This window comes from Adelges cooleyi, unplaced genomic scaffold (genome assembly GCF_023614345.1).
Source record: "Adelges cooleyi isolate 19-005CV unplaced genomic scaffold, UGA_ACOO_1.1 ACOO_flye_CR_arks_rails_tigmint_CR_PRNA_307, whole genome shotgun sequence".
Taxonomy (NCBI): domain Eukaryota; kingdom Metazoa; phylum Arthropoda; class Insecta; order Hemiptera; family Adelgidae; genus Adelges; species Adelges cooleyi.
Window position 1 is genome coordinate 1,683,013 of NW_026095978.1, and position 12,764 is coordinate 1,695,776.

At 33.3% G+C, this 12,764-nt stretch overlaps 1 long non-coding RNA gene across 1 annotated transcript; it reads right to left on the reverse strand.

Moving 5' to 3' along the window:
• Positions 1–10,557: 10,557 nt before the first annotated feature.
• LOC126839609 (uncharacterized) lies at positions 10,558–11,835 on the reverse strand. Its single transcript, XR_007685924.1, has 3 exons — positions 11,619–11,835; positions 11,422–11,513; positions 10,558–10,958 (listed from the first exon to the last, which is right to left on the reverse strand). It is a non-coding gene; the product is annotated as an uncharacterized LOC126839609 (long non-coding RNA).
• Positions 11,836–12,764: the final 929 nt, after the last annotated feature.

Consider the following 12,764-nt stretch of genomic DNA (forward strand, 5'->3'; position numbering starts at 1 on the left):
GGCAAAAACCATTGATTTTTCTTAACTGCGTGTAATCCAAAGCTAAAATCCATTTACAAAAGGTTACATTGAATTATTTTGTACACTTAATTGTCAGTTGTCGTGTTGGTGGCAGTGTCATTTTGTGGGGCGATCGCTCTACTGGTCGTCTCCATTAACAAAGTCGGTTGTTTGTCTTCACTAGAGACCACGTGCAACTCTTTACACGCTTTTATCACCGCGGCAGCCTTGATCGGATCGACCGACAATCGTTTCACCGTCGGTATATCAGGTCGAGGTTTCTGAGGAGAAGTAGCCGGCCGAGAATCCATTTGGACTGTAAAAATTAAACCAGGCAACATAAGTGCTAACTAAAATTATGGCGCCAAAATTATGTTTATGGTTTTGTACCACGACTACAGGCAAAACAGGACAAAATGACTAATAACAATGAAAAAAAAACGTTGAAAACTGACGCCATATGAAAGTCTGATAAATAAAATTTACTACCCACAGATAACTGTACTAACTAAAGTGAAATTGAGTTTTTATTTTATACAAAAATGTTTAAAACAGAGGGCGTGGCATCCTCAAGTCAGTCGCACGATCAATCGCTATAAATATATTATTTAAATAACTTTATTCGTTATAAATACAGTGTACTATTCACTACACGAGTGCTCAGATGACACAGTTTACCCCTCAGCATTTTTATACAGAGCTATTTGTTAACAATAGTAATGATAAAATTAGATTGAAAATAGGTACGTACGCAAGTTCGACTAAAAAGGTAGGTATTAACTTTTAGTTAATTTTAAGCATATAAGTGATAATTATATTACGCAGTGTGTCTTATAATACCGACAGTCGTATTTTCACCGAATCGGTTAGGATTATTTAAATTAAATTTTTATTTGGTAAAAGCTTGACATTTTTTTGCTTTATTTAAAAATATTATTCAGTACCATCCTTAATTTCTTATGGTTTTTTTAAAACACTGTCTTCCTTTGTTTAGAATACAATAATTTATTAGATCATTTATAAACATTATTTAAAAAGGATTTCTAACTACAGTGGGATCAATACGATATGACCTTTACTTGGAACAATTAGTGGTAGTAAAAAACAATTGTTAATCCCTTTTTCTCTTAAAATGAATTTTAGTTGTCCCGATAACAATTCGGACAACGAAAATAGTTTTAAATCATCCTCTACCGTGAAATAATTGATGTTATACAGATTATGATTGTCTTCAAACGGTTTCGATACAGATTGTTTTTTAACAAATTTAGACTTCCACTCTTCAAAATTAGAATTTACAAATATTCATAGATTATTACGCTTCTTTAGATAAATAAATAGAAGTTGTTCGTAGTATCTAATCATATTCAGATGTTCAAAGGTGTTCATATCAAAATTCCATCATCGGATTCATTGATATGATGGAATGAAAATTATAATTTGTTTATCAAACTTTCGCCATAATTCAAAGAAAAATAACTAAAAAAAAATAATATTTGTTTACCTTAAAATTATTCGGCATATTATTATAAATGGATAATAGATACATTTTTGTTAAATATTGTCTATTCTTTTGTCCATAATAAATAGCTGTTTTGAATCCCCTTAACAATAATCAAAAAAACCTCACCATTTACGAAGTTATGTGGTATGACGTCTTGGCTGCTTTGCTGTCGGCCCAGCCTACCACGTTGACAACATAAGACATTCATGCACGAATCGTAAGCTCTGCGCAAGTGGACCGAACACCATTCCATTCGAAAGGGTTACAAAAAACCTAATACGATCCAAGTAAACATTAGGCATGAATCTAAAGGTTGTTCGACAGTCGCGTTAATAACATTTAAATGTTGAATTGTCTTGACAACGGCGACGTATAAATGATAGTAATATAGAATACTAATATGTTTATCTAGAGCCAGTGGTCGACACGCGTTTTAAACGTGCGCAGCTAACAGAGCATTAAAGCAATAACCATTTTTGGAAAATTTGACAACGCGAGACCTGATACGTATGTTATAAGGCACAATATTCAACATGGAAGAAAATCAAATTAATACAAACTACGCACTTTTGAGTTAACAATTAAAAAAAAAAATCGTGTTTAAGATTTGACATTGTCTGTTCGGGTGGCGTTGAGAACATTAAACTAAAAGCCAGTACAGTGGGTCGTCGTCGGGACTAGTGAGGACAAATCATATTTTGGCGGGGAAGGTCACACAGGTCTATGAATTATTATAACTGAAAGTAAAGTAAATCACTTTAAAATAAACACTTCGATGCGAATCTGCTTTGCACTGTGATGAATAAACGATGTTGGTGTCCAAAGTAAGAGGGCGGGGCCCGTTTATTGTATGAGACACAGAAAAACAACGAGGAAAAACAAAAAAAATATAATGTTAATTGGTAGTTAAGACTTCGGGTCGTACAAGTAAGCGGTGGCAGCGTGGTGCGTTCATGTTGACGACGGAGAGCGGAGAGAGAGTTGGCAAGAATACGGCTTGATGGTGGTTGACGGATGGACCGTTTCTCGATATGAACTTCATACCCTCCGAATGGACGGTGGGGAGTTCAGTATCGGGTGTTGCACAGTTTGTCGACGGATGACAGACAGCTACAGCGTGGGCCTCAACATGCATAGCATATTGAGGGTACCGCGTCATACTCTTCCACCAAGTCATGTGCGACCTGGTCGTAGCCGACTCGCCCACCGTTGGAGTGATCAGGAAGGATTCCTGTTCCTGCGGGGTTGTCAGACATGGTGTAAGGAATGGAGGATTGATGTGAGTTGGGCTGACCTACTCGGTCCCATCTTCCTTAAAGGGTGGAGGATTAGAAGGAGGTGGTGGTGTCTGCGGTGGCTCAGGAGTAGGAAGCGGTTGGCCTGGACTTTCGGAAGCGGGGTTAGGGGATGAGGGAGCCTTGTGGAAAATGTGTGGTTCTTCTTTCGGTAGAGCCATTGGTGGTGCCGTCAGTACCGCCTCATCCACGTCCTTAGGAGACCCCTCTTTTTTTGGTTCCTCCAGTCTGACCACGCCTTTGCCTTCTTCTTCTTCTTTCTTTTGGCGAACGCCTTCCATTTTAGACTGTCCTTTCCGTTGTTAGGACGGTCGTTTATGCCTGATGGGCCCGTTCAATTGTCCCGACGTCCCTGCCGATTATCCATCAGCGCCGGCGGTCGGAAGTTGTGGTCTGGGCACCTTGATTTCCATCAGTGAGCGAGGTCTGGGGGAATTGGCTGTGGTCGATGAGTTCGCTGTCTGATTGCGGATTGGGGTGGGTGGATGGGCTCTGGGGTATTGTTTCCCAGCTTCAGGTCGCGCTCCTCCTCTCGGCGTTGGTTGTCGTCGAGGGGGGGGGTTCACGCAATCCGTGACTGGGGCCAGTTCCCTTCTGCCCGCTCTGAGTCCCCGCTGGTAGGCAGCCCACAGCATATTGTCTGCCCTGAGGGCATCCAATTCCGCCATGTCCACCTCCCAGGGTTCGATCAGGACCCCAAACGACGTTCAAGCAAGCGTACCCGTTGCTCGAGTTCCGCCAGTTGAACGTGCTAGGGGTTTGGTAGTGTGGGGACGGGTTTTTGAGTTGAATTTCGTGCTCTATCAGTTTGGTACGGTCTACTTAGTCAGCGAAGACTTGTGAATTTTTCATAATGATGTCGGTTAGTTAGATCTGGGTGGGTGGGTCGCCTGCTATTTCTAATTCGGACTAGTCTGGTTTTTCGGTGGGGGGTTTAAAACCGGCTTTCCACCAGGCAGTTGCCCTTTTGTGAGTGCCCAGATATATTGTGGCTGCGGCACAGTCCCAGGCGACTTCCTGTGCTATTAGGAGAAGTCATGCCCCAAAAGTACATCGCAGTACAGGTTGTCTAAAATAGTGGCCGTGAACTGAACGTCAAGGTCGGCTATTTTAGCGGAAAAAATGGAACCGCTAGTCGTGGTGGTGTGACCGTCTGCCATTTGTATTGTCTCAATAGGTCCCTTAGTCACTAGTCCGTATTTATACGCTATGCCCGGTGTGACGTACGATTTTTGGGCCTGGGAATCAAAGTCACGAAGTCCGTCTCAAACTCTAGCTCCACTGCTGGAGTAGGGGTAGTCGTAGTTATCATCGCACATGTTCGTGACCGGCCTAGTGATTGGGGCGATGTTCTATAGGGAGGGGACAATTGGTTCTTAACCGCGATCGGAGTATTTCCGCTAACAGTACTAACTGCCATGAGCTGATTATCCGAATCGATTGTCGATGCCCTCCTTCCATTGCCTACTGGTTTGTCCGTTCGTCTTTCGATATCATATTTTTGTGCCCGGGAAGAACCCTGGGCACCCCTACCAACATTTGACACCCCATTAGCATTTAATGTAACTGCGGCAGCGTTACCCAGAGTTTCGCTTTTGGTTTGCGGTGTCGATGAGTGGTTCTGTTAGAGCGTATGTGGTGCTTTTATGGTGTCGTTAGGTTTAGGGGTGCGCCTGTTTCCCTTGTTGGCTTTCGATTTAATTTGATATTGCGAACGTTTGGACGAAACCTTATTAGGTGGGTGTTGTACGTACGGGTGGGCATAGTATGGTTTATACCTATCTCGGGTGATATGTCGTGCATGCTCGGACTCGTATCGATACATAGCGTGTTAAATAATTAACGGTTCGCGATTTCTTGCAATCCGGAGGAGGTACGCGACCAGGAATCGGCTCGTCTCTTACCTGGTGTTCAGTACCACTCACCCGTTTTGCTTCAGGTAGAGCGCTCGTTTACAAAACTCCTCAAATGCCTTGTATTAGTCTCTGGCGGGTACAAGCGTAGATTGGGTCGCGCGGCCAAAGGTGACCGGCTCGATGCACCTCGAGTCCGAGCCTGGCACGATACTCGCCATGTTTTCGACACTGAAACAAGACATGCTCGCCTGTCTCTTCTGGATGGCCACACTCATAATCGGGAATGTCCACCAAGTTAAAAGAATTGCATTGAAGTCCCCATGACCCAGTATAAACTGATTAGTATAGTGCGAGCTCCAGATCGGTGTAGCCAATCTTCTGCTCACCGAAGGAAAGAATTTGTGAGTCCACCTGCCATTTATCGAGATGTCTCATCTATGCTGTCACGATCGCATTTGTCGGTCCCATTATTCCCTCAGTTCTTCAGATCTTCGGTCAGGCTCTAGTCCTCGGGTCGTCTCCCACAGTTCAGCTCGTCTGACTCGCTCCCGTATACCCAGTCCCCCTCCTTAAAAGAACGACCTTTCGTGGGTTTATTTCGAGCAAACTCTTGGAGTAGTCCATCCTTCAGTACCCCACTTCTCCAGTGCTTTCTCCATTTGTCTGGATACAAACTGGGGACCATTGTCCGACAGAAGTGCTCGAGAAGCGTGGGATAAACTCCCTATCCAGCGTGTTGGTGATGGTCTTGGTGGTCGCTTGACCTAGTGGATACGACTCCACCCACCGACTATAGCAATCTGTGGCAACTAGTATGCACGTATTGCTACGCTGTGTCCTTGGGTACGGACCCATTAAGTCACTACTGATAACCTCCCATGCTTGACGAGGTTGTCTTGATCGCATCGGATCTTCCGGTTTCCGATTAAGATGTTTTACACATGCGCATATGTGACATCTCGCAACGTACTGACGCACTGTATCCCGTATGTTGGACCAATAGAAACGTTTGCCCAACGCTCTTTCCAACCCGGGTGTCAAGGAATTTTTTTTTTCCCGGGCACAACATTGTATTTTCATAATTTTCAAAAAAAACATCTTTTTCAACTTTTTCAGAATTTTTTTTTTTATTCTAAGGCTCTTAAGTGAATCATTAGTGAGTATATTCCTAAAAAATGTTCTGGAAATTATTTGCACTTGAGGAATAAGACTGTATTTGTTAAGAAGTTAATCCTGATAGATAATCCAATGGTTAAAACCTGTTTGCGCCACGCAATCGACTAGCGTGTAAAACAAGTGGACTGCATAAATTCAAAAAAAATCGGTAGCTACACTTTTTAATGATAATAACAAATAATTGTTTTTTAATTAAATATAATTAATTTATTATTCATGAACACAATCACAATATTAATATTTGGCAACGCGCCTACTACGTACGACCACGGTCTTATATAAGACCGTGCGTACGACCGAGTTGGGGGTAGTTCTTCCAAAAAATGATAACGCGTGATAAGAAAAAAATGTTACATAACCTATAAAATGTGTAATACTACAGATAGTACCAACATCGATTTTACCAAAAACCCGCCAAGAGAAATTTCGTATTTTAATATCAAAAACATTGCCTTTAGTTAGTTTCTTATCTTTATTGCAAATTGTAGTTAGATCTTTATCAATTATCTAATTTAAATCGTATACACTATACACGTAAAATTCATAATAAATTACATTATATTATAGTATATACCTATCATATAAGTATATGTTATAATTTAATATTATTTGGTATAAAATAATAATAATTTTATTAAAATTTCCCTCAAATTGTTTATATTACTATTTAAATAAAACATTATTTTTACTTTTTACCTAAATTAGTTAACGATTTCAGAATTTGGCTGTCAAGTATAAATTAGTTTTACCACATCTTACATATGTATTCTGTAGTTAAAGAATACAGGTTGGAGCTTATAAGCTTTGTCTTCAATCTTGTCTTTTAGAAGATATATTATTAACAAAATTTGGTACCTAAAGGATATATTAGAGCAAGATAACGGAACATATGACACTTGTAGTTTAAATACCTTACATGAATAACTAGAACCAAACACATATTTCATTTTCAAGTTTCCACATAAATCAATATATACATTATAAGGTTATAGTCCAAAGTGAACCTTTTGCCAGATAAAGACTCGTGAAGAGAAAAAAATTGTTGTACGGCCCCTTTTGCATGGGATAATAGGTAGATAATACGAATATGGCATAATATAAAATTACTGTAAACTAGATTTAACAATTCTGTTGTATTAATAAAAATGATCAAACTTGGGTCGTAATCGTATAAACGTCATACTCAATAAATATATAATGTAATTTAATAAAAACTTGCTTTTATGTTGGTGAGATTATCAAATCAGACTGAGCGGTATTAAAATACTTTGCAAGACTGAATGTTATTTATAATCAATTAGTAGGTTTTTAAAATAATTATTATTCACTTAATATTTTACAGAAATTAGTTTATATTAAGCTACTCTGGGTATATATTTTTATTATATAAACCAAACTAAACAATATGAATTTGTTCTGAAATAGTTATTCATATGATTTAAAAATATGATACAATTTTTGGTCAATATAAATTTGCAAATTTACAATTATCTCTTGATTTGAAAATGTCCTTGTTTGTTAGAAGATTGCATAGCCCATATTTTATTAATCTATGTACTTATTCATTTAATATGGCCATTTACTTAGTGAATAGTTAAATTAATAATTTATGAATAATTACACCAGAAATCGCATAATATGACAATTGATACACATTAATGCGAGCGTATCAAATACTCATCACATAAATGTTGATCTACCCTTGGTATGGTACAAAGATCTTAATTAAATAACTGCAAAACTTCTTCAAACGATTGTACTGTTCCATCCTTTATAAATTAGGTATGGTACCCTCGTGTTTAATATATATTTTTCTGTTCTAGGAACTTGCTTTCTGTTGTAGTTAAATAATTTTTGGATTAAGTCCTGCCGTTTTACGGTGGACAATATTGACATAAAGCTTTTTTTTATTTATTTTAATTAATACTCTGATAATCAGATAGTATAAAAATCTATTAGAAATTAGAATACCTACTTAGGTATATCCATATTTCATTTAGATCTTTTAAAATTATATTTTCATAGATCCATAGATTTATAAGAATTTTTGATAATGCACATTTCCAAACATAAGTAGAATTAAATGTCTAAAGTGATGCTGTAAGATACTAGTGAAAAGTAATAAAATATTTTTGTACAAGCCTGGCAAAGACTTGGCTAATTATCTTTTACCTCGATTGCCTTTATAGAAATACAATTATTATCAATTAGATTTGTTTCTTATAGAAGTGATATTATAACTTTTCTGTTATTAATTCTGCCTACATTCCATTTATTAAGAAATGTATACTTTTCTTATATTATAAAAAAAATAGAAATAATACATATTATAAAATAAATAAATACAATTGCAAGTTGCAGCATCTCATCATATTTATTTATCTCTTATCTCGTTCTCATCGAGATCTGCTGTTAAAGCTCTTTTTGCCCACAATAAGTTAAATAAGTTATAATAAGACTGATTTAAGTATGTTAATATTTACTTAAGATTGGTGAAGTTGTGAAAATTTAAATGATATAAACGTAGCTATGGACATATTTAATGTGAAAACTAATGAGGCTATTTCCAATTCCACTAATATGTATATAATAAAATTGTCAAATCAGAAATTAAAAAAATGAATATCAAGCGGTCAGGTTAACTCTATTTTAACTAAGTGAACATTTAAAAACAGATTAGATAATCCCATTTTTATTTAACATTAATTAAAAATGGTATAATTGTGTTAGGAATATCTTATACCCCCATAATTTTGGTTAGAAATACTAGATTAAACTAGTAGAAGATAAAACTAACTTTATACTGTTAAACAGTTGTACTTAACTAAATTGTAGTTAACAATGAAAAGTATAAAAGTTGTAGGTATTTAATTTACCATTATTTTCAGGTAAGTGCCCCAATAGTTTTAACAAATGTGTCTTCATTCCTTTACACAAAACAGGAAATAAATAATTGTTCAGTAGTTATTATCTATTATTTCAGTCGGTAATTTTAATTACTAGGGCTCTAGTTATAATTACTAGACTGTAGCCATTATAAACCAATATCGTTATCACTGTCTCTATCAAAAATATTTGAAAATCATTAAATCCCAAATAATGAAGTAATATAATACTTAGTTATTAAAACAGATTTACATGGTTTTACGAGTTTTTATAGTTGAATTTGAATAAAACTGAACATATGGTTTTCAATATTCAAAACTATTTTAATATAGATAACTTAAAGTTTAGAGGTCAAAACTGTGTAGAGCTACAAAATTGTGTTTCATGAATTATGATTGATATAAGATGTAACTGCGTTACTATTAAAAATAAAATAGTTGTATACTTTGATTCATTGATAACTGACTAAAATGAAAATATCAAAAATATTGAATATGTTATAAAACTATTCAATTATTATCAAGACATTATTTATATATATCTATAGTTATTAGATAATAGCAGGTATTGTTAAGGGTTAAACTTACTAAAGCTAATTTATTATTTAAATGTTGAATCTATAATTATTTACTACATTATACTATGCATATAAATAAAGATAACGGTATCTGGACTTTATAATACAATTTATATCGAACACATCATTGTATACTCAAAGAGAGTATTCAATATGTTAAACATCCTTCGTTTTAACGTATTATATAATATCACTTAATACAATACACAGATACAAATCACTCGTTATCGAGAGTAAACGTGTCTATGAGAACAGATTTAGAAAAAATACATTTGGTTTACTTTTACTTTATTGTGTCAAAAACTACATCTAAAAACTAATGCATTTCTAAATAATAAAATTATAAACAAATATATACTATATACTAAATACGCTTTGTTTTTTTATCATAATTAAATATTATTTAATTAAAAATTATCAAAAAAGTAAGTGGTTATTAAAACATGTTTTCAGTTGTAAAATAACACAAACAAAAATGTTTTGAAAAATAATTTTACCTAATTGAAATTATTATGAGAGAAAATTAGTCAATCACACTATATAATTAAGCTAACCAAGAAAAAACAACTTTTATTTCTAAAAAACAATATAGACTTCCTGTCTATCAGGCTACCTATAGTAACACAGTATACATTTCAGACCAATTTTATAATTTATAAAGTACAATTCATAAAGTTAGATAAGTCATTTAAATAAATAATAAATAATAATAATAGAAATAATAAATGTAATAGTTTAAAACACATAAAATAATCTGGTAAAAAGTATAAATAGTATAAAATGATACTTAAGTAAAGATATTTTTTAACTAAAAATGTATATATTATAAACTAAACATCAAAATTTACAAATGTATAATTACTTGGTTTAGCAAAAAAAAATTGTACCGTTTTTTTTTTTTAATCTAGGTATTCAAAATTTTGACTATACAATTTTTCCTAACAACATCAACATAATTTCATAACAGTTTACAAATTTTCAATCTTTCAGTTAGGTCAAGATATTTTTACAATAAATTAATATTTTAATGTTATTAAGGTAAGTAAATATTAATAAATAAGCAAATACAGAAGCTACATTTATAATTTATTTGGTAGGCTAATAATTATGTTTGTCAAAATTGTAATAGTAATATACTGTTAGTATCGTTAAACTAAAGATACTTGTATTGACACTTAAAGTGTAAAAATATTCAAACAATAATACAAGTATTCAAAAAAAAAAAAATTTAAACAATCTTAATTTTGTTTTAATGTAGTTGAAAATTAAAAGTATTTAGCCAAATGAGATATCAGTGTAGTGGTCATAAATACAGTACAGTTTATATGGACGTTGAAGACAGGATAATAAGTTATTCAATAAATAAACAACTGAATTACAGTTGATTAATAATAAATTATAATGAGACTTTTTTAAATAAAATTAAACAAAATATAAAGAGATTGGAGATGATACTACGATGTTTAACAGCAGGTAAACTGAAATACTGGGTGGCGTTTATACTGTTAGTCTGATACAGAATATTCTTCCAGGGGTTTTGCACAAAATCCAATTAACTTCAACAACAAATATTCAAATATAGTGTCAAAAATCCATCATGGATTACAGTGTCCATGGAGAAATATATGATATGTCCATTTAATCTTCCTCTGGTCACATTCTAGCTGAAAAAACAACAAATGGTTAAATAATATTAATAATAATTATAATATAAAACCAATTTTAAATTAATTACTAATGTTAACGTTTGTTAATTGTGAAGTTAAAATTAAATATAACGAAAATTGATAATGACATTTTTTTATACCATTCAACTTAAATTATCTATCAATAACACTTGGAAGAGTGATTTCATGAATAGACTATATTTGTGACCGGTATATATCAAGTAGACCTAGTTTGTTATCTCATACCAATGAAACGTAAGATCTACAAGTAAATGCAATTTTTCTTGTACAAAAACTAACAATGTTAGAAAATAGTAAATTAAATTATTAAAAAGAAAGATAATTTACATTTGATTTCTTTTTTTTTAAATACCCTATATTAGGGTGTTTTAGATTGATATTAAACTAATTTTGTATCAATATTTGTATTAATACTACAAATCTAGAATGTTTTCCTTACCTAGTCTATTTAGACAAATGATAAAACAATTATTTCTTCCAGTTAGTGTCGAAGGAGAACTGTTCAACCAGAATCTTTGACTCATCTTAAAACTGAAAGATATATTATTAATAAATAAGTTAAAAGTTGAAATGTTAATTATTAAAATAATAGAGATTAAATCAATTAAAACAATTTTACAAAAAATAACTCCATACCTGTTACCACACTTAATCAGACTAGAGATAGTTTCAGGAATCGAACCGCTCTAATGAATAAGCATACCGATAAGCTTTTTATGACTTCAGACAACTACCATCATACTGTAAAACATAATTTACTTGTATTAATAGTTTTATTTAAATAGGATGTAATAATATTGTCACACAAATTAGTACAATATAGTGTATGTATGAACTTTGTCGCTAGGTACTATAATTGATAAATATATTATGTTATTCATATTAAATATTGCAAGTTTATATAATGTGAAAATAAGAGTTTTGAATTATGAATTAAAAAAAAATTCTAATAAAAATATTCATTTAATATTAATAAGAAACGAAAGTAAATTTTATTTACCAATAATTACCGTTGTCGTCATATGAACTAGTTGGTTTTTTGTCATTATAAATGTATCGTAAAAATGTGTACTATTTAAGAAAATATAATATATTTTAACACGGTTATTTTTTTTTATCATTTGAATTATTGCCGTTTAGTTCTAGAGATAACAGTTAACTCTGATAAACGTTAGTTATATTTTAGTTACTTTTATTCTAATAGAATTGGCAGACTGATAGAATGTGATTTTATATTTTGGTGTTTCTGGGTTGGTCACGCTGATAAAATAAAAATTGTGTTATCTTTTGGAAGAACTCTTATCTCTTATCATTTTTTGGAAGAACTGCCCTGTACACCGTACGACCATCGAGCGGTCACTGGTGGCGAATTGTGACCCCTTATCACATACTACTATTAAACAGCTGCTTGTGCCTCAACAAAACCATTAAACAAGAAAGATGTCATTATGTTATATAACACTCATACTTAAGCGAAATAACCACTGCATGTAATCGGTGGTAAAACGACATGGCTATAGCATAGATTAAATAAAACCAGACAGTGCACTTCATAGTAAAAACATAGATTGTTAAATAACGATTTTTAAATGGTTTAAACTTAATGCAGTAGGGCCAAATTACAATGCCGAAAATATTGTACACGCTATTTACAATAATAACGTAAACTGATAAGAAATACTTCAAAGGGGCCTAAAGGAGTTGTCACTGTCGCCTTAGGGATGTCCTTCTTGGCAATAAAATAGTAAAATAACTATTTTTTAAATTTGTACCTGTCATGGA